Source organism: Cupressus sempervirens, chromosome 2, assembly GCF_028749045.1.
Source record: "Cupressus sempervirens isolate cs-2001-9-10 chromosome 2, ASM2874904v1, whole genome shotgun sequence".
In the NCBI taxonomy this organism is placed as follows: Eukaryota; Viridiplantae; Streptophyta; class Pinopsida; order Cupressales; family Cupressaceae; genus Cupressus; species Cupressus sempervirens.
This window is the reverse complement of record NC_143119.1, coordinates 450,778,203-450,801,455: the sequence shown is the minus strand read 5'-3', so window position 1 is coordinate 450,801,455 and position 23,253 is coordinate 450,778,203.

Sequence of the window (23,253 nt, the reverse complement as noted above, 5' to 3'; positions counted from 1 at the left end):
CAGTTCAAGTGTGCCTTCATCATTATCTAAGAAGGCATCATCATTACAAATACTAAAATACTTTGAGAAACCCTAGATATTTTGTATAATGAATGAGGACCAAGTAGCACACCTTTGAATTTGATAGAGAGTTGAGGTGCAAAGCACTATATAATTAGCAAAGAAAGTGCAAAGCTAGAGTTGTTTGATGCATTGGAGGTGAAGGAACTTTGTGTAGTGGTAAAGACATAATAAAGGAACCTTGTTATAGAATGTCATTACAAAAATGTATTTTAAGAAAATATGGAGAAGCCACAATAAAAAGGAGACCCAAGAATGTCAGCAATGCATGTAGGAGGCACGTGTTGTACATTGTGGCAATAATAGGTGGAATGCATGCCATTATAATGTTGATTTCTAAGGAAACAAAATAAAAGGACTACGAGAAAATTAATTTGTAGCCAATAGATATGAACATAAATTCAAGGGAAAAATAAGGGAAAATGGAAATGCAGCTACAAAGGTGATTTTAATGGGATTGTTATAAGGTTTCCCTGACTCCCGAGGTGGTGACTAATTAAAGAGTGCAGTGAAAATATTAATCCCTACCTTCAGGTAATAGGGACTAATAAATTTTAAATGGGCAGTCTATGCCTGCACATGTTTTCTATCCCATTTTCAATCGATTATTCTAATAGTACCATCTTATGTTATTCTAATATCTCAAACTCTTCTTATAAAAAAAATCATGTTATTATATTGACACACCTTGTAAGTTTAGACTTATCTAACAAATCAATTGGCTATGTAAGTGGTTAATTCTAACTCTAGCTACTCTAGCTAATCTCCAGTCTAATTATGCAAATTTACATCACAGTCCATTAATTTTGGATCCCTGATTAGTTTTTTAAAGTGCAAAACTTAAGCTTAAATTCATTTCTTACACCCAAATAGATGTGGTTAAATATATGTTGATTTACCATTTTAAACTACCAGTTGACTATCATGCATCAATCAAACTCATACTTTATTGTTGTGTATGTAGGAGATGGGATCTTGATTCATAGTTTTGTATCTATTGATAATAATCATTGTTACAACGATGAATGATGAAGTTGTAATTCTTCTACTCTATTTTAATGATTAGATGCTCTACTTTTTTGTGTCTACAAACATTGGTATTTTTCTTTTGTCTGTGTAGGCAGCTATAGTTGCAAAATCTCAAATGGTATCAAAGTAGAGGTGTAGGAAAGGAAAAATCCAAAGGAAAATTGCAGGTCTATAAAATTAGATCTATAAATAGAATCTTCAGCCTTTTTTATTCTCACACCATACAACTACTTTGATTTGAAGCCTAAAATTTTACTTTAGCTCTGAAGTAAGGTCTCTATCAAATAGTTAAGAATACAAAGGTTGAACTCAATTTAGCAATACCAAAATCTAGATAATTCAACTATATGGATGAAGCATTTGGTCTACTATGCTTGTCCATCTCTCCTGAATTGTTGTTCCATGTTGAGGCATGCACAACTCCAAACCAAGTTTTGAATACCTTGGAGAATCTCTTTGGAAAGCAAGACAAAAGGCGGGGTCATGTCCTTGAAAGTGAGCTTATCTCATTAGATCCAAGGAGTTTTGATAATATCCAGTATTTCTTCACAAATTTGAAAGCCTTATTGCTTCAGTTGAAAGGATGTGGTATTGATAATTCCAATGAAGAAAGCAAGCCAATTATTTCCATTATAATCAAAGTTGGTTCCAGAATATGCAGTATTTGTTTCTTCTTTCAACATAATTAGGCTCACAACAAGAGAAAATTGGAAGATGCCCACACTCAATGCCTTCATTGAGTATCTAATACATGAACAAGATAAGCTCATTAAGATGTGTACCTTGAAGAATTCCAAAGCTCATGCACTTATTGTACATACAACTGGGAAGAATAACTCTAAATCCAATGAATAATCCAAAGGAAAATGGAAGAAGGATTCAGATCCAAGAAATGAAGGCAATCCAAAACCTTTAGATGGGTCTACAAGGTCAAAAGAAAAGGACACAAATGGAAAATCAAAGTGCACCTATTATAACTGTGGGTATCATCTAGAATCATCATGCATAAATAAGATAATTGATCTTATGGCATAGATACTTCAACAACATAATCTTGGTGGCCTCATTCCTAAGAGTTCTGAGAATAAGCATGATGAAAAAGCACCAGAGACCAAAGGTAATTCTCATGCATTGATTGCTATTCATTCTTCTTTAGATGCATGGACCATAGATTCTAGAGTTTCACACCACATAGCAACCACAAAAGATGCTCTTTCATCTTTGAAACCATATTCTGGTTGTCTTATTTTCATGGGAGATGGATCTCGTGTAGAAGCAACTAGAAATGGGAAGGTAGAGCTTGGAATTGGAAGTTTTGAGAATGTCTTACATATCCCAAATTTTTTTGTAAATCTTCTTTCTATGTATCAAATGACACATACGAGAACTAGGAGGAGAGTTGAATTCACACCAGATTTAGTGAGCATCTATGACATGTAAGACAAATCCAAATTTGATGTTGGTAAGGTGAATCATCAATCTCATTTGTACACATTCTCTAATTTTTTTTCTAAATCAGATTCTACATTACTTCCAACTCATGCAAATGATCAAAGTAGAATTTGGCATGGAAGATTTGGACATCTAAAGTTTAGATACATGTAGCTACTTAGCAATAAGGGGATGCTGAAGGGATTTCCTACCATAGGATTCTCTAATGGAGTTTGTGAAGGTTGTGCTCTTGGAAAACATCCAGAAGAAAAGTTTCCCAAGGGAATCTCATGGAGAGCCTCCTATCCTCTAGATCTTGTTCACATTGATTTAATGGGTCCTTTTTCTAAGCCTTCCATGAGAAAAGCTAGATATGTCCTTACATTCATTGATGAATACTCAAGGTACACATGGGTGTACTTTCTTAAATGCAAGTCTAAAGTGTTTGAGAATCTCAAGCTTTTCAAAGATCGTATAGAAAAGCAATCTAGAAAATTGGTCAAGATCCTTCACACAGATAATGGGGTGAGTATGTCAATAATGATGTCCAAATTATTTGTGATGAAGCAAGAATATAGTTGTAGGACACACTTCCATATACTCCACAATAGAATGAGGTTGTTAAGAGGAAGAACTGATCTTTGAAAGAGATAGCTAGTTGAATGTTGCATGCTAGGTCCCTTCCCTCAAAATTGTGGGCTAAAGCAATCAACTGTGCTTCATATATTCAAAAAAAATCTCTTCACAAATATATTAAAGGAAAAAATCCATTTGAAGCATGGAGATGTATTCAACCAACTGTCACACATTTTCATATTTTTGGATCTCGTGCATGGTCTCGCATTCCTACTAATAAAAGGAAGGCTTTGGAGCCTCAAAGAAAGGAATGTATCTTTGTTGGTTATCTAGATGGTGTGAAGGGTTATAGATTGATAGATCCTTCTACAAAACAAATATTCATTGAGAGGACTGTATATTTTGATGAAAGTCCCATGCAAGCATCTCAAGTGCAACATGATACCACTTCTATGCTTCCTCCTCTCACAAATCTTGAAGATGATGGAGATACCACAAATCTAATTTTAGATTCATCTGAATATGAATTTGATTAACTTGAACATGCATGTATAGGTCCAAATCTTAATTGGGATTCTAGTGATGATTCAAACTATTCTATGAGAAGTATAAGAACATGAAGCTTGGTTGAGATATATGATGCTCCTCATGCATTTTCAACTACTAATTTCATTGTTCCAGTGCATTCTTATTTGATTCAAGCATAATATCCTCAAACTTATACAAAAGTTGTATGGAATCCTCATTGGGAAGATGCCATGGATGAGGAGTACAATTTCCTTATTGCAAACCAAACTTGGGAGCGGTTTCCACTTCCATCTGATTGCATACTTGTAATATGTAAGTGGATCTATCGAACAAAGAAAATAGTAGATGGTCAAGTGAGTAGATACAAGGCAAGGTTGGTAGCCAAAGTTTTTCCATGAGTTCAAGGCATTTATTATGATGAGATTTTTGTTGGACTGTGGAAAAATGGATTCCATTTTATTAGCTCTTGCCATTGTAGCATCAAAATGGTGGGAGATTCATCACATGGATGTGAAGAATGCTTTTCTTCATGGTGATCTTGTGGAGGAGATCTACATGGAGTAACTACAAGGATATGTATATAATTCCTCATTAGTATGCAAGATCAAGAAATCACTCTATGGCCTCAAGAAGGCACCTTGTTCTTGATACGCAAAAATGGATTCTTATTTTCTATGTCAAACTTTATGAAATTAAAATGTGATCTAAATGTTTGTATTCTGAGAACATCTGACTCTTTATTGCTCATAGTACTCTATATAGGTGATCTACTAATCACAATTGATTCATGCTAAACCATGTGGAAACTAAGGAAACCTTGCATGATACCTTTTCTATGATAGATATGGGCCTTCTCAATTTCTTTCTTGGTCTTGAAATCATTCAAAATGAACCAGGTGTCATAGTTGCTCAATCCAAGTATACAAGAGAGCTCTTGGTTTGATTTCACATGGGTGATTATAAACCAACACACACATCTTTTCTATTAGGGGTCAAGCTTGAAGATGGAAAAGATACACCATTGGTTGATTGGACACTTTATCTTCAACTTTTGGAAAGTCTTCTTTATCTCACTCAGTCTCATCCAAATCTATCATATGCAGTGGGTGTTATTTCCAGGTACATGCAAAAGCCTCATGAGCTATAGTGGAGAGATGTTAAGTGTATCCTTTGTTATGTTCAAGGAACTATTAGCTATGGGATTCATTATTCAAATAGATGTATTTGGATCATTGGCTATACGATTCTGATTAGGCTAGTGATAGCATTGATCGCGAGTCTACTTTAAGATATGTTGTCAATTTGGGTTATGGTCCCATTTGTTGGTCAAGTGAAAATCAATATTCTATTGACCTCTCATCCAAAAAGGCTAAATATAAAGGTGTTGTCAATGCTACTATTCAAACTATTTGGTTGGAAAATTTCCTCACTGAGTTGGGTATCTCATTTCATCAACAAACACTCATTTGGTGTGACAATCAAAGTACATTGAAGGTTTACAAAGATCCAATACAACGACAGTGGACAAAGAACATTGAGATCCATATGCACTTCATTCGTGATATGGTCTATGATGACATCATTGATTTATAATATTTTTCTACATCTCATTAGATTGCTAACATTTTTATGAAGACCTTCACTAGGAAAAGGTTTCAGTTTCTTCAAGATCTTCTTGGGGTGAAAGACATTGTAACACAATAGTTTTCTTGTCTTGTTAGCATCTATTTTGGGGGGGGGGGGGGGGGGGGGGGGTTTCTTTCCATTGGGTTTTCCCCCTTTCCTCATTCTCTTCTCAATCTAAGCTAATCTTTAGTTTCAATTAAAGGGGGGTGTTAATGGTTAATTACAACTCCAACTACTCCAACTAGTCTCCAGTCTAATCATGTAAATTTGCATCACCGTCCATTAATTTTGGATGATAGCTCAATTTTTAACTATGCAAGATTGAAGCTTCAAATTCATTTTTTACACCCAAATAGATGTGGTTATACACATGTTGATCCACCATTTTCAGCTGCTAGTTGACTGTCATGCATCAATCAAACTCATACTTTGTTGCTACATATGTAGGAGATGAGATCTTGATTCATAGTTTGTATCTATTGATAATAATCATCATTACAATGATGAATGATGAATTTTTAATTCTTCTACTCTATTTTAATAATTTGATGCTCTATTTTTTTTTATGTCTAAAAACATTGGTATTTTTCTTTTATCTGTGTAGGCAACTATAGCTATAAAACTATACCCAATATTTTGATTCATATATTGAGAGACTGAAGTCAATAACCTGGATGTTGATTATTTGTAATGTTTTTATTAGTGTCTTCTTCTGATCAATGCTTCATCACAACTTGGTTTCCATGTATCACAATATGGTGTTTAACATACTAATTGTTGTTTAATCTTACAAATTTTATCACTGCATAGGATTGCTCTATTCAAACATCATTTCTCTATTATCGTCCTTGTCTTAATGTCGATATCAAACATTGATATATATCAAAAAATCACCCATTGATGTCCAATGTTATCATTAATTTTTAGAATTAAATTTCTTACTCATAATATTTTGTCTTCATTGAGCTCCTTAATAAAGACATAGCTAATGTGGTTTGTACTATGAAATCTTGTTGGCACTACATACCTTTGTTCAAAGTTTTATTGATATAAACTTTGTCAGGATTTATTGTAGACGTGTCTACAATTTTGTCTCCATCCAAACCTTGTTACTTTCTTTCTGTAAAAACTCCAACACTATTTAAAAAAAAAATCTAATGGTGTCTACTATGAATTCCTCCATTCTTTAATGATATACTATGCACAACCTTTATCGCATGTTCAGACTTCTAATGGCTTGAGACTCTCATTTCTAATGATGTGTATCAAACTTAGGAGATTTTCATTGCTTCATTGCCTACTCCTTTTCAAGGTGACATGGAATATCTTCAATCTTCTTAATTATGTAATTTATCTACAAACCTTTATGGAAGTTTCTACAAACAGCTAGGTTCATATCCATGTTGTTGTCTCTTTTATTTCAAACTATGATTGTCTGTTTTGAATTCAACACAACTTTAGATTAATATTTTTATTTGAATATTATTGCATATACTTATGTGCTAAATTTATTGTAGACTCAATCTATCTATAAAATCATATTTGGGCTTCCATTTATATGTTATATCTTTTTTTTTTTGATGTATTTGAAAGCTAAAAAGGGGGGCTTACCCCAGGATACACTAGGCTGAAAATCAATCGGTAGTCATTTAACAGTGGTTCAACCTACTTTTCTAAACATTAAAAAAATCCATCTTCCCAAAATATTATCATCTATCATCCTAGCATAAATGTGAGTTCTAAACATGATATCTAAATGTTCAAACCAAAAATCATAATAGTAGTAAATCCTAAAGATCCTACTATCCTTTTACAATAATTCCACTTATATATAACAACCCTTCTGGGTGGAGAGTTCATAATCAACCAAAATATAAAAAAAATTAGAAAAAATAAAAAATATAAGGGCTATATCCCATCTTTATCTCCTTGTTCATCCTTCACAACTTTTTCATCCTCCTCCTTCATGGTTTTGTCTAGTAAGATCTTGATCCATTCATCGGCAAGGAAACTATAGAGTGAGTGTGTGGTATCACTCTCCTTTCCCATCTTTGCATCATCTTTGTTAACCTACAAAATAAAAATAGTTGTGGCCACCAAATGCATCACCTTGGTGGTGTACTCTATAATGGAGTTGAATTTATGGTAAGGGTCTCTTGGTTTTTAGCCAACTCCTTGAAGGAGGCCTCTAGCTTATTGAATTTGTTTGCAATATTATTGTCTTTGTCATTGTCTTGTGGGGTCCCCTCCATCGTCCTCCCACTCTTCTTATCAATCATCATAGGTAATGTAATATGCCCACCCACAATCAAATTATCTAGTGTTGGATTCCCACTATTAAGGGTATCAAAAACATGGGAGGGGTTGGGGTTACCCTTTCTCTTAGAGTCATAGCTAGTGTGCACCATTTTTATTTTCTTTCTCTTGATAGGTTTAGTCTCCATCTCAGTGAAATCAAAGTTCACAACATAATCTTTTTGGGGTGGGGTTTGAAACTTTTCCATTTTTAACCTCTTAATAAACTTCCTAGTACTTTTCTTGCTCCTACTAGTATTAGTGTACAAGTTAATAACACTAAACTCCTTCTATTGTCTAGGGGAATTTTAGTATAAGACTTATTTCTCTTCACAATGTATCTAGAGCTTGAGTTAGTGGAAATCTAGGGGGTGGTAATGACTTGAGGGTTATCAAATGGTGATGGTTGAAGAACACGGTGGAATTTATATAGTTTGAACATAAAAGCTTGGTGGAGGATGTAATAAGATTTCCCTTCCTCTCTCTTTTTGCAAACATTATAAACACTATATTCCATGGAATGTAGAATAAAAGGAGGGAAAGAGATTAAATCACAGGAAGGACATACCCTTGTTTTAGATTTAAAAAAATGTACGAAGGAAAGTTTAGAGGCACTGCCATTGAAAAATAGTCATTTTGGTAATTTCACTTACCATTTTATGATTATGATAAAGTAAAATTTCCCATTTCCAATGTGTCTTCACATGGGTGTAGGGAACATTTTCCATCATGTTGAGATGCCTCTAAGTATGCCAACATTTGATTTTGAAATTCAAAGAATGGATATAATGATAGTTAGTTTGTATCCCTAATTTTTGTGGCCACTTCATCCTGACAAAAGCCCTACGGATTGTCCTTTCACCAATACCATAAAGCCCTCTAATAAATATGTCATAAGGAATAATGATTCCAATCTTGACATTTTGATTAAATTCATTATGGTTCACAATCAATAATGTACTCATCCCACTTGGAGCAATGATAAGGTGCCACATGTCCTAGTTGTACATATCACTAAGATATTTGATTTTTCTCACCCTCCATATAACCTTGGGTGGATGGTGGGAGCTATCTGACATCATTCCACCTTTGAATCATGCTAAAATTATGACCAATTTTCACCAAGTCATTAGCCATGTTGTTTCCCTCATGATAGATGTGGCCCATTGTCACCTCTTGAAGTCCACTCATAAGGGCACAAATATCTTGAATAGTTGAATTAATATTCCAATTAATGTTTCTGTCACCTTTTGTTGCATTGATGATTAAAAGGAAGTTTCCCTCAATAGCCAACCTCTTAATCCTCCATGTGCTCATGAAATTCATGCCCCATAGTAGAGTCATGGCCTCAAAATCATTGTTTGATCCCATCCCACAACTTCCAACAAAGGCCAAAATGAGCCTTCCCTTTTCATCATGGAGTACACCACTTGTCGCAGTCTTCCCATGTTTTTCCAATCCATCAAACTTGAGTTTCATCCATGAGGGGGGTGAGGGTGGGGAGGTAGGTAGTGGTTTCCAATGCCAAACAACACTACATTCTTTCAACAGCTTCCCAAGCTAAAACACCACCATGAGACGGGGGGGATGACTGATTGTGAAAGATACGATTGTCGTGTTCTTTTCAAATCTACCAACACACAAAAGGGGGGTGATCTTCCAACAAGCTCTTAAAAATGGGTAGGAGGAGGGACCTTTCCAATCCACAAATCGATGGAGATCATGCTTAAAGCACCACTACATCGTCTACATGGAAAGGATCACATTCTATATATATTTGACATAGGGACAATGTGGAAAGAGGCAGGAGATAGATTCTTCAACATTGTTGCATAGAACACATGGATTTGCTAGCTGAAAACCTCTTTTTAAGATTGTCAGTGGTGAGGAAGCTCCCATGCAGTGCTAACCACTAAAACAAATTTACTTTGGGAAGAATCCATGGGTGCCACACATGTTTCCAAACATCCGATATGTCTCCTCCATTAATGCAGTAGGTATAGGAATATTTAACCATAAAATCCCCTAAGGGGACTAGACTCCAAACTAAAATGTCTTCCATCGGGGTTGTGGGGGTGTGAACTTTATCAATAGTTTCTTGTAGATCCCCAATAATTATGGCCTCCATCGAACTACAATCAATACATAATCTCTTCTAGTTCCTTTTGGGAGTGAGGTATTTATTCAATTATTCTTTAAGATGACCTATGCAATGATCCATAACCACCTAAAATTTAGAACAGGAGAGTAGTCCATCACCTAGCCAATTATCTTCCCAGAAGTTGATGGTAGCTCCATCCCCCAACACCCATTTCATTCCCTTCCTCAAAACTTTTTTGGTGTTTAATATATTATTCCAAGTTTTATTACCATAAAGATGTTGGTGGAACAAGTCTCCCCTTAGGTATTTGGCTCTAATAATTTTGCACTGGTTATTTGAATTACTAGCCAACCTCCACCTCACCTTGGACATCAGAACTCTATTCAAGTTACCAATCCTCTTAAGGTTCAAACCTCCCTTAGACTTGGGCTTGCAAACCTTTTCCCAACTAACCAAATTTGGACAAGACTTCTCCTCAGATGTTGACCAGACAAAATTACACTGAATTTTCTCAATAATGTCCTTATATCTACCCAATATTTTAAAGAGAGATAGGAAGTAAACTAGAATTCCCTGTAGGGAAGCCAAGAGGAGTTGGAGTTTACCCACATTACTAAGGATTTTTCCTTTTGATCTGTCAAGTTTTATCTGCATACGCTCCACCAACACATTCTAGAACTAGGGTGTGCCCTCCTTGACAGAAAGTGGAAGACCAAGATAGGCGTCTAGTAGTTTTGCCTCTTGACAGTTTAGTTCTTTTACCACTATCCTCCTAAGGTCTCTTCCTATGTTGAAGAATCAAACCTTACTTTTCTAATAATTTATTTGTTGTCTAGGCTTTGGCTTCATGGATCCAAGAGATGTCATAAAGAAAGGTGTCATTGACAAAGTGCTGCAAGACCTCTAGTGGTAGAGAGGAGGCTGGTTTGATACCTTTTATTTTATCTTGTCATGCCAAGGCAAAAAAATTTCTTCCTAGAACCTCAACAAAAATAAATAATATGTAAGGTGATAGGGGTCCCCTTGTCGAAGATCTTGGATAGAGGAAAAGAGCATCCCAGGGGTGCCATTTATAGGAATGTGAAATTGGGCAATATTAAAAACTTTCTGGATTAATCTCATGAATCTCTCTTCAAACCCCAACTTGATTAAAATTTGAAACAAAAACTCCCTCCTCACCTTATTGTAAGCTTTAGAAATATCAAGTTTCATGGCCATACCTAAGCTCCCACATTTCTCTATAGAGTGGACAACCTCATGTGTTGTAATCACCGCATCCAGGATTTTTCTCATAGGGACAAATTAATTATGGGAGGGGCTAATAAACTTGTCCAAATGAGGTTTTATATGGTTAACTATCACCTTAGAAAGGATCTTGTAGATTGTGTTGCATAAGCTAATAGCTCTAAATTCTATAAGTCTGGTTAGGTCATCAATCATTGGGATTAGTAAAAATAAATTTTGATCGAGATCTTTTAAGATCTTTCTTGTTTTGACAAAATCCCTTACAACATGGATTAGATCATACTTTATGACCTTCGAAAACTCTTGGAAGAACGCATGGGGAAAACCATCAGGTCTTAATGTTTTGAATGACCCTATAACAAACATCGCTTTCCCAACTTATTCTTCCATAATATTCACAAGGAGGTCCTTGTTCATGTTCTCATATATGATAGGGTTCATAATCCTTAAGAGTGTTTCCTTTACATTTTTTGGAGGATTGTGGGGAGGTGGACTACAAATATCCTAAAAATAGTTTGACGACCATGCTTTAATATCTTCCTCCTCTATAAGTTCCTGGCTAGTTTTATCCAAAAACTTACATATAATATTTGTGTTCTTCCTTTTTGAGGTTTTCCTATGGAAAAATGTTGTGTTTCTATCCCCCTCTTCAAGCCATTGAATCCTCAGTCATTATTTCTAGAAAATTTCCTCTATTCCTATAATCATCTTCCATTGAGCGTGACATTCTTGTTCCTCTTGTTGGGTTTCATGTGAAGGGGTCCCATTTTCCATATCATTATACTAGATATCTAGTCTCCTTTCAATCTCTTTCTTATCTTTAAATATGTTTTTGAATGATGATTTGCTTCATCCTGTAACCTCATTTCTTAACCTTTCTAACTTCCTAGCAATACAAAACATTGTTGACCCCTACATTGGGACATTCCACCAATAGGCAATATAGTCCTTGAATTTTGGATGTGAGTGCCACATTATTCCATATCTAAATAGTTTTCTTTTAGTCCTCTTGTTCTCAATCCAGGAGAAAAGAAGCATGGAGTGATCAAAGATAGTTTTAGGGAAGGCTTTGAGGGAGGTGATGGGGAGAATATCCTAGTTAGTTGAGATAAGAGCATGATCCAAACTAGACTAAATAAGGTTATTCCCCACTCTATTATTTGACTAAGTAAAGGGAACTCTATGCAGATCAATATCAAGTAGGTCATTTTGCACTAAGAACTGTGTTGAATCATACATACTTTCAGAGAAGTCCTACAATCCTCCCATCTTCTCCAAGGGGTATAGAGGTGTATTGAAATCTCTCATGCATAATATATTTTCATTCAACATTGAGTGAGAAATATCATATGCCTCCTTCCAAACCTGAAGTCTCCCATTTCTAGAATTAGGGGCATAGAAATTGAACAAAATCCATTTCTAATTTTTTGAGCTAAATCTAACAACTAAAAAGTGGGGGTTAAGGATAATCTCCTTGCCCATAATGTTGTTTGGGTTCCAAAGAGTAGCAATTCCTCTGGAGACCCCAGTAGCTTCACTATAGGTGAATTTAGTACCCGGCCATATATACTCAACAACTTTGGAGAAGGTTTGAGTAGTCATCTTCACTTCCTGTATATGGATAATATCTACTCTTAACTCAAGGATATTTAATTTTACTTCATACTATTTCCTAGGGCTATTGATTCATGTTACATTTCATGATATAACTCTCATTTTCCCTACTTTTGGATCTCCTCTAGGATTTTATGTTTACCCTGTGCTATATCTATTGTTGCCTCCTTGTTACGAGTGGCATTGCATGAGGATCTCCCAACTTTAGTAACTGAACTGACATTTACCTTTCCATTCCATCCCATTTTCCTCTTGGGAACAAGCCATTCTGCATTGTTGTCTGGGGTGTCCAATAATGGTTGTGATATTAGGGATGAAAGGACCGGTGAATGGACCTCAACTATGCTTGGGAGGGATATACTTAGGGTCTCACCCATTTTGAGGGAACTCCACCCCAAATTTAAAGGGTTTAGGAGCGGAGGTACCAAATCACCCTGAGCTTTCTCAACCTCTTCCAAAAATCCCATGAATCCATTCACTGAAACCCTCACCTAGGTGATTCTAGTTGACACCTCCATTGAAGGAATCTCCCCTTCCTCAAGATCCATTTCTCCCTTCTCCAGGGAAGAGACTATCCTTAGAATGGTATCTTCAAAGGGATAGCCCTCATCTTGTAGATGGTTACTTTTATGGGTTTTAGGAGGCATCAGTAACATAGTCTCCTGATCTAACCCTTCCACTTCATTTTGGGTACTCTTTAGATTTATTGGGGGCTCAAGTGTCTTTGGCTCCTCGATAGTCATGCCCTCTTGAACACCTAGAGTCTCGATATTCTTTGGACCTCTGGTCCCAACCATTTCAAAGCACCCAAATTTAACCACTCCTCTAGAACATATGTTCCCCTTTAGCTTTTCATTATTAAGGGGGATTGAACCCACAATAATGGGTTCCACTTTAGTGGGACGAAGAGAAATGTCAAAAACATTTGGAAAGGCAAAATCGGGTGTAAGATATGTTCACTGCAAACATACGACAATACATATTAATATGTTCGTTATGAACATATATTTATTAAATTTTCTCAGCGAACATATTATTATGCATTTCTGTATGTTCATTGCAAACATGCTTTAATTTATATGTTTGCAGCTGTACACTCGAAATGTGTCACACTCTAAACCCTTCTATCCAAACGATTCCACGAGTTTGGAATGCTTGGATGCCGGCTTAGAGCTCCCTATCCACGAAGTGCAAGAGAGTGTATTTCAAGTTCAAGGGCTCTCAGATGAGCCTTAGAGATACTCTTCTTGCTAGTAAACCATGCAATGGGAGGTTCCAAAGACAAGATGCAAGAATGCAAATGTCCCAAGGAGTTCCTCAAGAATGCAATGCAAATGAAAATTAAGCTAGAATGAGATGCAAAGTGGAGCTATGCTAAAACATGTATGACAGTGTTACAATACCATTATTAAGCGATGTGAGATTAAGCTACATGTAAAAATGAAAGCTAAGCTAAGCTAGAATGCCATGATGCCATGGATGAGAGAATGTAGACAAGAAATAGAAGTTCTCCACAAAGCTCCAGAGCAACCTGTTAGAAAACCTGCAACATAATAATATTCAAATGAGGATGGATCCCTTGAGGGGGAAAGCTCTCTCCCTTTTAAAGTCATATAGATAGTAGAGATCAAGATGAAGATGGTGGATGATCAACGGTGGAATTTGAAAAGAGGAGCGATCCATGTGCACACACAAGTCAACCAATAGAATATAAGTTGACTTGTCATATAAGACAAAAGTCTCACAAGCCTTTTCTTTTAATTGTAAAATAGAAAAAGGACTTTATGTGTGCACTTTAAGTGGGTTAGAAGAATGGGGTGTTTTATTTAATTAAAAGGGGACATGTTCTTTTAATCAAATAATGAACTTAGGATAGCATAGTCAAACTATAGGTTATAATCAAATAAATTGATTATTAACAATTTGGCTTAGGTAAGTGATTAAATTAATTTAGCCAAAATGTTGAAAAGGGGGCTAATAGTATAGATGACCATTTTTAGGTGATTACATTTTCCCCTCTTTGACTAATGCGTGATCGATCTGGGAACACATTATGTCAAAGAAAATAGAAAGCCAAGTAGGCAGTGATAGATATAGATATCTGATTTTGAAGAACAAAATGTAGAAAAAGATAGCAAGTCCTAAATGTACAACCTGATAGTGGTAGTACTGAACATTAGGAAAAGGTGATGTTAGAATTCAAGAAGAATGCTAACACTTAGCAAAGTAGATAGATCGAGAACAAGTGAGAAGATCAAACAAATGCTCCTAAGAAATAGATAGTTGTAGTAATCAGTGATAGAGTATTTCTGCCCCGTCGAGATCAAAATTGAAATGAGGTAAGGGGATGCAAAAATTGGCTAGACATGAGAAAATTAGAATATAGCAATGTCCAAGATGACAGATAGATGATTAGAACCCAAGAATGACTATAAAAAAAACTGATAAAATGCCCCAGTTTGAATAGAGTTGACCTTGAAGGATATAGCATAAAAATGAGGTCGAAATGAGTAGAAAGGTGATTTTAGACATGAAACAGTGAATTGAAGTAGATATGAAGTATGGAAATGATGAAGACATGAAGAAATGAAGATGCCCCAGTGATGATGTAGAGATTAGACCTCAAAAGGTCAGCTAACTGCTCAGAAGAAAGTAGAATTTTAAAAGACAATTTTGACCATCAAGATGAACTCGAATTTTGATTTCGATCCCGAAAATGAATCTAGGAGGTTGAAATTATTTAAGAGGTGAAAAATTTATATAATGTGATGATAAGATAGAAAAGAGATGAAGTGAAAGATTAAGAAGGTGAAAAGACATGAACAAGAAGAAAGTAAAGAAATATATGAAAGGAGTTAGCCAATATGTCTATGAAAAGATGAAGAGAGAGCTCTCCCCATATGCAAGAATGCAAGACTAAGCTAGAAAATGAACCTAAAATACAAGCTAATATGCAAAGTGGTTTACCAACAAGAAGCGCATAACATTTAGACTCTTAATTTCATCATTGAGCATTTATTAGGGACATCATGAGATCATACAACCATCATTAGTATAACTATGAGGATATGAATATGATCGAGATCAGATAGGTATGTGGAAATCCAATCTAAGCATCAAAGACATGTAAGTCAAGATAACTACGTGATTAGATTCCCAAAGTTTAATTTAGCAAGATTACACCTGTATCAAGGCATAAGTGCCAAGATAAACCCTAAGTGTAGTCTTGCAAAATAGTCGAGGATGATACAATTGTAAGTCAAAATGTTGAATAGGACAAGCATAAATGCTTACAACACTATAGACAAACAAAGTATACCCACAAGCATAAATCAAGAAAATATGTCTCATGCCCCTAGTCTTCTAGTCAATGACATCCTCGAAAGACTATTAGGGAGGGAACACATGGCAAAGAAATCGTCATAGATAGCACACAAAGTAGATAAAGGTCAGCATAAATCAGTCATTTAAGTGTTTAAAGTGCGTGTGTGTAAGTCACTTGGCCATTTCTTCAAGACTTGATTTTGATAGTGAGAAATATCGCGACATCAGAGACTATAGGTAAACTATTTGAAAAGTGTTGAGAAACACTTGATGTCAAAGTGGGTGGGGGTAGTGTTGAGAAACACTGTTTTGTGAGTTGTCAAAGAAACCCAAATGCACAAGAATACCTCAAAAAGGCTAAGTAGTTATGCCCCCGAGACGAGGACAAGAAAAAATTCCAAGCTAGGAAATGTGTAGCAAAGTAGGTGATTAAGACTGATAGACATAGGTGCAAGGGTTTCAAGTAGCGTCTATTTCCAGGTTTTCACCACTTGACAAAATTTTTCAGTACTTTTTTTGATTTTGTATTTTTTATTTTTTTGGTGATACATCAAAGCACCTATTGCTAGGTTTTCACTAAGATGATCATTTTTTCAGGACATTTTCTCATTTTTAGGATTTTTTCAGCATCATATATGATTTTTTGGATTTTTTAGAAGAATTTAGAGATTACTAGTTCTCAAGCAAGATCACATTATTTTCTCCCAATGTCTAGCAAGGTATAGGATATGATGGAGCAATGAGCCAGTGGATAAGAAAAGATGGATGAAAAAAGAGTATGAAGCAAGTGAAAGTGATCCTCAAGGACTGAATCCTCAAGAGTACCCAAGCTAGGGAAAGAGGTGAAATAGTCATATGAAGCATATTTTGGATAAGCAATGGAAGTAATGGGAAAGATAACATGTAGGATAAGTAATGAAGCCAACAAGTGAGATAGCATGAAGTGTGTAGTCCAAAAGAGTAGACATGTCAAGAGACCTATGAGAACAATGTTTCATTTATTATGATCAAGACTCAGGGGTCAACTAGATAAGATAGTAATGGGATAGAGCAATAAGAATAAAGCTCTAGATAGAGGCTATGAGTGAATGGAAGAGCACAATAGAAAATCTCATGGATAAGATAGCCAATATGCAAAGATAGCTCAACATTGTCAAGATCAAAGAGAGAAGAGGGGATAGATGGATGATGGAAGAATTACACATGATGCCTGTTTGCTAGATTTTCATCATGGTATTTATCCAAGGTGCCACAAGAAGTAGTTTTCACCATAGAATAAATTTATTTCTCTTTACTTTTGCTACCAAGGTGCCACAAGAAGTGGTTTTCACCAAGGCACATTTTCATTTTTATTTAATTTTTGCTTTTTTTTTCTTTTTTTATTTATTTTTTTGAATTTTTAGAAAGAGCTCAAGTTGTTTGAATGTAGATAGTGCTCCTATAGAAAAGATAAGTCATGATAAGCCAAGACCATAGAAAGGTATGCTCAAAGATGTTGATAGGGTGATGCAAGAGAAATGGTAGTAGGAAGAATATATTGAGGATAATAGTTCATGTATAGAAAGTAAGTGTAAGCTTTGTAGGATTTCATGAGGGTAGCTGAAATATTGGACAAGATCAACATTGACACACACCTTGAAGGGTATTGGAATGATGGAGGAATCATGGATGAAATAGCTTGAGATTTAGATGTATGAGTTGGTAGAAGAGATTTGGAAAAAGTCAAGTGGAAGGCTTTGGAATATTTTTAGGAAGATTTTTGGAAGAAGTTGGAATGGAAGCCTTTGGAAGCTTGAATGTCAACTTTGAAGTATTTTCAATATTTAAGTCTTTTGAAAGAGACTTGGGAATCCATATAGCTTTAGATTTTCCTTTGGATACTTCAAAACACATTTCTTCAATAATGGGTTTAGGAACCCATATTTTCTTTGATTTAGCTTTTTTAATACTGGACCTTTGCGGTCTCTTTTGTGCATTCTCCTTCTTAGCATTCACATGTCAATTAGATGGGACATAGTGATCTTTATTTTTCAATGAATTCTTATGTTTATTCTCACTTCCAAAGGACTTGTGATTTGTGGATGAATAAGGATGATATAACTGGTTTAGATGTACAGATGGGTGAAAAGTCATCAAGGATGAGTGTCTTTGTTGATCTTGAGGTATTATAGGAGAGCTAGGGAATGAGCTATGAGTGAATGTAGGAGATGGAGGAACATAAGGCCCCAATATGGATGGAAGGTTTGAATGATTTAGCTTAGATGGATAAGGACCAAGGATAGATTTAGAAGATGCAAAGGGATAGTGGGAAGGGATATCAACATCTTTAGAATGAGCAACATGGTCAAAGCCATCAATAGACTCATAAGTACCTTTGATAGGAACATCATTTTTAATAGAAGCACTTGAAGCTTGAGCACAATTTTGAAGTGGATGTGGAGAAGTAGAACATGAGACAATGATTTGATCTTGACAAGTGGCCTTGGATAGCATAGGAAGATAACTTTTCTCATAATTTTCAATAAGCTCAAGGGGAATAATGCAAGTGGTATCTTCATCAAACTTAGGAGGTGGACAAGATATAGGATTTGGAGGGGAAAAATCTTGAAAGAGATGAAAGGGTGCTTGATCTTGATCTTTCTTGACATTTATAGCTTTTTCTTTTTGAGGGTCCTCTTGACATGGAGCCACTTCTAAGGACAAGGGAGAATGAAGAGTGAATGGAGTAGTGCATGAAGGTTGAGGATGTTTAGGATTGGTAGCATGGAAAAGGTTTGCAGCCAAGTGAAGGTTAGCTTGAGTTTCTTTTAGAGATAGCCCTTGAGGATACACATAGTCAATGTGGAAAGCATTAGGGTCTTTATTTGATGGAGGCATGTTGGAAATATTTGAAGTGTTGGGAGATGCACGAGTGTTGGAAGAAGTGGAAGATGTAATGGAGTCACTACTAGACATAGGTTCATCAACGTAATCTTGCTCAAGAGAAGTATCCTCATCACATGAGTCATTAGAGGTATCAATAATTCCATTATCAATACGATCTTGGATTTTATGTTTTAGCTCAATGCAATCTGAAGTACTGTGCTCATTATGTTGATGATAAGCACAATAAATATCCAAGAATGGGTTTCCATATGAGCTAGACTTAGGTAACATGATGATCTTATTGCCAAGAGGTTTTTGCAAAGTGTCATCATAAGAATCTTCCAAGGGAGAAAAAGTTATATTAGAAGTATGTCTAGAGTCCTTTTTTTGTTTCTCAAGTGAATGGTATGCATCCATGTCTTCATCATTATCTTGGTCAAAGATAGGTCCATCATGAAATTTTGGCATAGGCTCAAAGGAGGTATCACTTGCTTTCTCTCTAAGGAGGTCTTTAGATCTAGAAGATGAAGATATTTGATGTCTTGAAGTAGAGCATGTAGACCTAGAAGAAGAGGATGACCTCAAAGAAGGTGACTCACATGCATGTAAAGACCTTAAGGAAGATTCATGTAATGATGAAATCTTCTCCTCTAACAATTTCTCAAATTTAGACTTCATTTCTATCATGTGCTTAGAGAGATGAAGGTAAGAAAGATCATTTGTCTCTTCTAGTTCTTTGTATTTCACATATAGATCTTGAAACTCTTTAGTGATATGGAGGATATCATGATCATATAGATTTGGTTGAGGTTTGGTAGCACAAGATTTGAATTCCATAGTGGTAGATGCAAAGCCAAGCATAAAAGAGCCTAGAAGATAACTTGATGTTGAAACTATAGGAGGTAGAGTGTTTACTTGCCAAGATAGTAGAGAGAGATTAAAGCAACTTGTCAAACAATATGTCCAAGAAACTTATGACATGAATGACTCAAGTCAATATCTAGGCAAGATGCTCAAATAGCCAAATAGATAGAGCAAGCAGGGTGACAAGTGAACAACTCTCCAACCCAAGAGTGTAGTCAAGAAATCAAGGCAACCATTTTAGCAAAAAGATAACTAGCAAGTGGACATAGACCATGAAGATAGAAAGACCAAGAGAACCAAGACCAAAGAGTCACTTTAAGCACGTTCAAGAACTAGAGACATAGAAAATAAAAATCAAATGACGAGACTCCCCTTAGCAAGCAACACAAGAAAATATTTGCATTTGACATTTTGACTTAGTTGACAAAGTTTGACAATAATTGATAGCATAGCAAATTTGATGTTCAAAAGCAATTTATTTCCAAGCAAGATAGTGACACATGGAGTAGTCTTCAAACAATCAAGCAAGGGAAAAAGCAACCTTGCATGATACAAGCATATGTGAGGTCTTAAAAGAAAGCTGTATAACTATCATCATGTGTATGTTCCAAAGATTTCCACAAGTCTAGCACATTCGAGAACACATCAAGCAATATCTACCTAAAGGACATGGTTCATTACTCAACAACTTGGCCCACGCTTGATACTCCTTCGCCTCACACCAAGTGGTTGCCCACAAGAGATATTGGCTTTATCATGGAAATGCCATAAGCATAACCAAGGGAACACATATGGTGAGTGTAAATCTTGGGGTGATCTGGGTAGTCCACTAGGATCGATCCTTGCACCAAGAAGTTGAGCAGCTAAAAAAGGTAGTTACTAACTTAGGGTGTTTAGATAGGGCTTTCATTCATAGTGTTCCTCTTGCTCCCAATTATGGGACACCTCACCTTGCAATGAGTAACCGATCTCGTGACCACAAGAGTACCTTAAGCATTCTTGCCTAGTGATCTCCCTATGGTCGAAATCCCATAAGTGATCACACTAGGCGAAGATAAGCACTATGTCTACCAAGGTTTTGTGTCCTTGATAGCCTTGAGTTTATAGTGGGTTGGAAGAGCCGGGTAATATGCTTGTCCCCACTTGGGTCGTTCCTCTCAGGTTGTCCGAGAGCAGGCCCTCTAAAGGATTCTAACTACACAAAGAGTGGATCAACTTTCAGAAATCAAGATTTCTGATTCACCACAAGGGTGAAGAGCATACTCTCCTATTCCAATCGTTTTCTACCAAACACACCAAGAAGATTCAGTTGCCTCTTACTCTTGAAACCAAATGGTAAGTCAAGATTTCTGATTCACCACAAGGGTGAAGAGCATACTCTCCTATCACCAAAAGATCCCAATTGTAAGTTTTAATGTGCTTAAAAATAAACAACTAGTATATGCCACACATGTAAAAGTAAAGAACAAGCAAAATTGGGTTTTTATGTGTTGGGCAACCCTGCAAACAATCATTAGTAGCCCTTGTGCATTTGAAGCTTTGACATGCGTTCTTTTTATGCAATGTTTCAATTTTTTTTCAGAAGGATGGCAACCTGCAATCACAACTTGTTAGCACCATAAGTTAGTGTGAAATAACATAAAATACTGCAATAAAAAGTAGTTAGTTGCCTCAAATATCCAAGTTATCTTCCAATCAAGTGTATGCAAAGAAAGTGCAAACTAATCACAAATGCTCTCATTTTTACTCTTTGCTTTTGACCTAGTCAACAAGATTAGACTTTTTTGCTATGATTTCGGATCCAAAAATAGAAATGAAAAGAAGAGACCCCTACTAAAAATCAGAGAGCTTTTCAAAAATGTAAGAAATTTAAAAAAATCTCTTCATTTTCTCCCTAGAGATCGATTTTGTCAAAACAGACTAGATTTATCAAATCAAGTTTTTGATCCCTAATACGACCTCAAAAGTCAAAAAACAAAGAGAGTACCCCTCTTAGAATTCAAAAAGATTTCTGAAAATATAAGTTTTTCTAACAAATGCACTGATTTGTGATCAGAAATGACTTTTTATGAAAAAAAAGAAAAAATCATAACTCTCGCAAATCACGTCAAAATGTTCTGAAAATTAGACTGATACATTTTGAACACATACTTAACCTGTAAAAAATTTTTTAGAACCAAAATCTAAGTGGTTTAAGAGATATGATCAAATCTTTAAACTAACTAGATTTTTAGCCTTCAAACCAATCTACTTATGGGTTGGCCTTAAAACCCAAGTGATAATTCTACAAAAGCACTTGATTAGATCCAATATGCTACTGTAAAAAAATAAGAGATGAAAAATAAAAGAAAATGGAGCTAAAAACTTGATTCAAGCCCCATGGTGGGCGCCAAAAATGTACACTCGAAAGTGTCCCACTCTAAACCCTTCTATCCAAATGATTCCATGAGTTTGGAATGCTTGGATGCCAGCTTAGAGCTCCCTATCCACAGAGTGCAAGAGAGTGTATTTCAAGTTCAAGGGCTCTCAGATAAGCCTTAGAGATACTCTTCTTGCTAGTAAACCATGCAATGGGATGTTCCAAAGACAAGATGCAAGAATGCAAATGTCCCAAGGAGTTCTTCAAGAATGCAATGCAAACAAAAATTAAGCTAGAATGAGATGCAAAGTGGAGCTATGCTAAAACATGTATGACAGTGTTACAATACCATTATTAAGCTATGTGAGATTAAGCTACATGTAAAAATGAAAGCTAAGCTAAGCTAGAATGCCATGATGCCATGGATGAGAGAATGTAGACAAGAAATAGAAGCTCTCCACAAAGCTCCAAAGAAACCTGTTAGAAAACCTGCAGCATAACAATATTCAAATGAGGATGGATCCCTTGAGGGGGAAAGCTCTCTCCCTTTTAAAGTCGTACAGACAATAGAGATCAAGATGAAGATGGTGGATGATCAACAGTGGAATTTGAAAAGAGGAGTGATCCATGTGCACACACAAGTCAACCAATAGAATATAAGTTGACTTGTCATATAAGACAAAAGTCTCACAAGCCTTTTCTTTTAATTGTAAAATAGAAAAAGGACTTTATGTGTGCACTTTAAGTGGGTTAGAAGAATGGGGTGTTTTATTTAATTAAAAGGGGACATGTTCTTTTAATCAAATAATGAACTTAGGATAGCATAGTCAAACTATAGGTTATAATCAAATAAATTGATTATTAACAATTTGGCTTAGGTAAGTGATTAAATTAATTTAGCCAAAATGTTGAAAAGGGGGCTAATAGTCTAGATGACCATTTTTAGGTGATTACAGCAGCGAACACCCGAAACTCAATTTTCGACGTTTAAAAATGCTATTTTAACCCCCTGTTGTCATTTTGCGGCTTTCACTGTTCACAGGTTGGAGCGAACATGTGGTCTTCGTCAGTGTCATCGAGTCATTTTCCTTCAGATTCTCCTCTCCAACTATGTCTATATATTATTATTTTAATGTTTTAAACATTTTTAAGGTTTTTAAAGCATATTTTAATGTTCTTTAAACGTTTTTAATGTTTTCAAAGCATTTTAAAATGTTTTAAAACCATATTTTAATGTTCTTTATGTTTTTAATGTTTTCAAAGCATATTTTTATTGTTTACTTATATTAAACTTAATTATATCAATTTAGAAAACATTAGAAAAATATTATATATA